Raw genomic sequence first — 4,183 nt, 5'->3', positions numbered from 1 at the left:
TCTGAAGCCCAAAAAAGTGCATCCATCCATGATAAAAGTAAATCCATACTGCTCCAGGGGTATGAAGCAAAGCGATGCATTTTTGTAAGAAAAATATTAATATTTATAACTTTATAACTAGCTTCTGACAAATGGTTGTACGCATCATTTTATGGCGAAAGAGTACCCTTGACCTGACGCATGACGGAAGCGCAGAGCAAAACAGAACACCGGCCACGAATTAGAAGTCTAAAATGAGAGAAATGTCAGAGGAATTTGTTGCCCAGCCCTATTTGTTTGAACCGCGAGAGGCGTCAAAGCTTCAAGTGTTACTCTTTTGGCGTAAGTCGACTTGCGTAGTCCGTCTGCCGGAAGCTAGTTAGGCCTATTTTAGTCGATTAAGTTATAAATATGGATATTACACAAACACATCGCTTTGCTTCAGAAGGCCTTTATTAACCCCATGGAGCCGAAAGGATTACTTTTTTCATGGATGGATGCGCTTTTTTGGGCTTCAAAATCTCATCCTACATTCACTGCCATTATAAAGCTGGGAAGAGCCAGGATATTTTTTTAATATAACTTTTTTAAAGCACAAGTTCGGTATTTTACACTTAAAGCCCTGTTTACAGAACGTTTCTGATGAAATAGAACGGTTAAGATAAAATTTTGGACAAATGCTGCTGTCCCGAGAATTTTAGGTTTCTTTCGCTTTCCCCCCCACCAGTAGACTGGGTGTATACACTCTAAGAAATGATATGTTGGCTTTAATTAACTATTTTATGTCAACCGGTCCCACATAACTGGGTTATGTTGGATTTATGTAACATTATTTATTTCAATAAACTTAAGTTAATTACATAAGGTTAATCCAATGCCGTTTAGTTGAATAAGGTTAACAGTCTTAATTTTGTCCAAAACAATTAAGTTAATTAAGTTCAATTATCCTAAAATTAATATTTTTACATTCAACCAACACAAATAATCCAGTTTCATTATGAGTTTATTCAATGAATACATTCACTTTTTCTTTTTTTACAATTTTGTTTACATTTTTACAAACATTTCCAACGTGAACATGTACACAATATTTACTCTGTAAAGACTGCCTTCACTTTTCAAGAAAATAATTAAATAAATAATTTAAAAAAAGCATATTGCCTTTAGGTGAAAGGATTTATCAATCATTACTTATAAAGGTGTACTGCAAAAAAAGCAGCAAACAATTTATCAGTTGTTTAAAACAAGACTATTATGCAAAGGAATGTAACATGGTTGATATTGAAACAAAAGTACTGTAACAGTCAACAGTGCAACATTATAGAAAGACCAGAAATGTTCCTAACCTCAGATTTCAAGAGTTTATTTTTCAGGCGTAAATAAGACCTGGCATCGAAGAACACACTTCTGCACATTGTTCAGGTTGTCATGTATTTAGATGCCTTAAATCATGATGCCAACATATTTGTAAGGATCTGTAGCCTCTGCTCCTTCATGTTTGACCACATAGATTCCTAAGGAGGTCTTGCGTACTGAGGTTAGGACTTTATGTTCAACATCCTAAAAAAATACATAAAGTAACAATTAACAACAGATCAGGGGTGAAAGGGATAGTTGATTTTAGAGAAACATCCAATATTTTTTATAAATGTAAATAATTTACCATGCACTCCTTCACAAGGTTTGAGAGGGCCAGGTAAACAGCAAGTGCATTCAAGATGAATTCACCTTTTCCCAGTGGTGTCATTCTGAACAATGAGACAAATAAGCAGTGTTCAGAAGAATTAACACAAATTATGCCAAAGTTACTTCTACAAGAGCCAAAAAAAAAATATTATCTGGAACTGCATCTGTGAGGGCCTCAAAATTCAGAGAACCAGTACAATAAAAGTAATAAGTGGTTCTAAACCAAAAGCTTTGCTACAGAAAAGCCATTAAATAATCTTGGATGTCAGAGCTGTTCCAATTGTAGGTGCATAAATCACAAATCTGATGCTGCTGAGAAATAGGGTAAAGAGACGAACAAGCTCTGAAATTAAAACAGAATTAATCATGTACATATTAACATTCCAGAGCTTATATACAAAAATTCAAGGGATACCCAAAAGTTCTGTATTTTTTTTTTTTTACTGACATTTATGTCATTCAAACTCCCAAAGTCTTTTTTCCTGTTTTTCCTGCTCATTTCTGTCATTACAATGACAGTCAATGGTGAATTCTTCTTCCGAAGCTTCAATAGCATCAAACAATTGCATGTGACTTTAGAAGCTTCAGAACAGGAACTCACCGTTGACTTTAATTGCATGGACAGAAATGAGCAGTACAACCACATAATTTACCTTTTTAGTTAGAAAAGCGAAAAATAAAAGGGATTCGGTGACATGAAGCAGAGTAAATGATGTTCATCTTTGGGTATACTATTTTAATCTATAGTGAATTATTGTCAGATAAAAAATGATGAAGAATATAACAGAACATACCAGATCCATAACTGATAGGATGCTTATGATCTTCTTTACCGCTGTTCCTTCTGTCTTTTTGAAATTTTTGAGGAGCTGGGTTCAGAAATGAACAAAAAGGACAAATCAGGTTGGTTGCTGATAAATTTGAGTCTTTACAATATTATCATATACCAAGACTAACAGTATTTCTTTAACAGCATTTATCTGAATTACATCTAAAATACTTCAATTTATAATTTGGAATTGCATACAATAACCATCCAAGTAATTCATCACAGATGACATTACATTCTAAAGACTTACCTCTAAAGAGTGCTGGCTATCTGTTATTAAATTCAGTGACGAAACGCAGATCTTCGATCATCTCATGTCTCCTGTGCGTAAATGTTCTGTCCATCAGCACCTTGATAACCTGCATAAGTATTGAGCATATGTGGGACCACAGCGAATTCCATGTTTTAAAACTTTGTCTGTGTCCATGTGCCAACCTGAAGTGTTTTAAAAGCTTAGATCTGGATGTTTGAGAAGAGCCACAATCTATGCACGTCACATGCAGGACTCCAAAATTCTGAGGAAACAAAAATGAAGATGTGAGTCAAATAATAATAATAATACAAAAAAAAAAAAAAAAAAAAAACTGTAGTAAAATTATTTTGGATGACCTAATAAGCTTACCAGATGCTACAGTAGATGCCATCTTACTCGAGTCAGTGTCAAACGTGTTTATTGCCATATGCCTATGCATTCTGTGTTTCAAAAGTTTCAGAGTTATTACTTGACATTAAATAAAAATGCTCAACATTAAGGAAGTTATTAAAATTTATACTAAAACTAGATACATCTGCTGTATTGGGGCACAACATGGAGAAACTCTTCTTAACTAGCAATTTTATAAAAGAAATAAGGTCATTTGCCATTTTTTGTATGGGTGAATTAAAATATTATCAAAGTTCAGCAAGTTTAAAAGATCACATAAGAGCTAAAAAACGCTAGCAGCTAACAACACCACTTGAGGACAAGTGCTAAAGCAACTTCAATAAATACCAACAAAAACAGCGATTGACTATTCTAATTTACGGACAGCCTCAATATTAAAGGATAGGAAGTAAAATAACTCACCTTTTGGTCCAGATAAATACAAAATGTTGATTGCAGCCTCCGTTTGAGCATGATTTGATTCTCACAAAATGGAGAACGAGTGCTAATAGATGAGCTACGCAATACGCATTAACGTTCTTTGAAATATTTGCGCATGCGCAAATATAGCTCCACCTGTTGACCAAAGTGCGGTACTGCAGCGGTAACACAACTGCATTTCGTTAATTTAACTTAAGTGAGTTGTGTAAATTTGAGAAATGACTTTTTCTAATTCTGTCAACACAACTGTTTTAGTTTTAATGCAAAAACACAAGAACATTATTTAATTTGAGCATAGTTACATTTCTTTGGTTCAACAACCAGGGGCGTGTCTAGAGCATTTTCAGTGGGGGGGCCATGCTGGGGCACTGCCTCCAAACGGGGTGGCCGCCAGTGACCAAAAAAAAAAAGAAGCTAAATTCTACAGTAGCCTATATTACGTAAATCCTATTGATTTTATTATTTTTTAACTTGAATAAAGTTACTTGTAAACAAATGTAGTAATAAAGCACATTTTTGATTCATTTAGTTTTTTGTTATCCCTATATATCCATTAAGTTCAATTTGAGAGCCAGTGTTTATTATTTTTAGTGTTTCCATAAAAC

At 34.1% G+C, this 4,183-nt stretch overlaps 1 long non-coding RNA gene across 1 annotated transcript; it reads right to left on the bottom strand.

Annotated features, from left to right (window-relative positions):
• Nucleotides 1-965: 965 nt before the first annotated feature.
• LOC308683249 lies at nucleotides 966-3,685 on the bottom strand. The gene is made up of 7 exons (XR_014029237.1): nucleotides 3,561-3,685; nucleotides 3,117-3,187; nucleotides 2,930-3,009; nucleotides 2,745-2,853; nucleotides 2,460-2,534; nucleotides 1,643-1,727; nucleotides 966-1,539 (listed from the first exon to the last, which is right to left on the bottom strand). It is a non-coding gene; the product is annotated as an uncharacterized lncRNA (long non-coding RNA).
• Nucleotides 3,686-4,183: the final 498 nt, after the last annotated feature.

This window comes from Scardinius erythrophthalmus, assembly GCF_964197995.2.
Source record: "Scardinius erythrophthalmus genome assembly, chromosome: 23".
Classification (NCBI taxonomy): domain Eukaryota; kingdom Metazoa; phylum Chordata; class Actinopteri; order Cypriniformes; family Leuciscidae; genus Scardinius; species Scardinius erythrophthalmus.
Note: the sequence above shows the minus strand (reverse complement) of the source record. Positions and strands in the feature narration are given on the sequence as shown.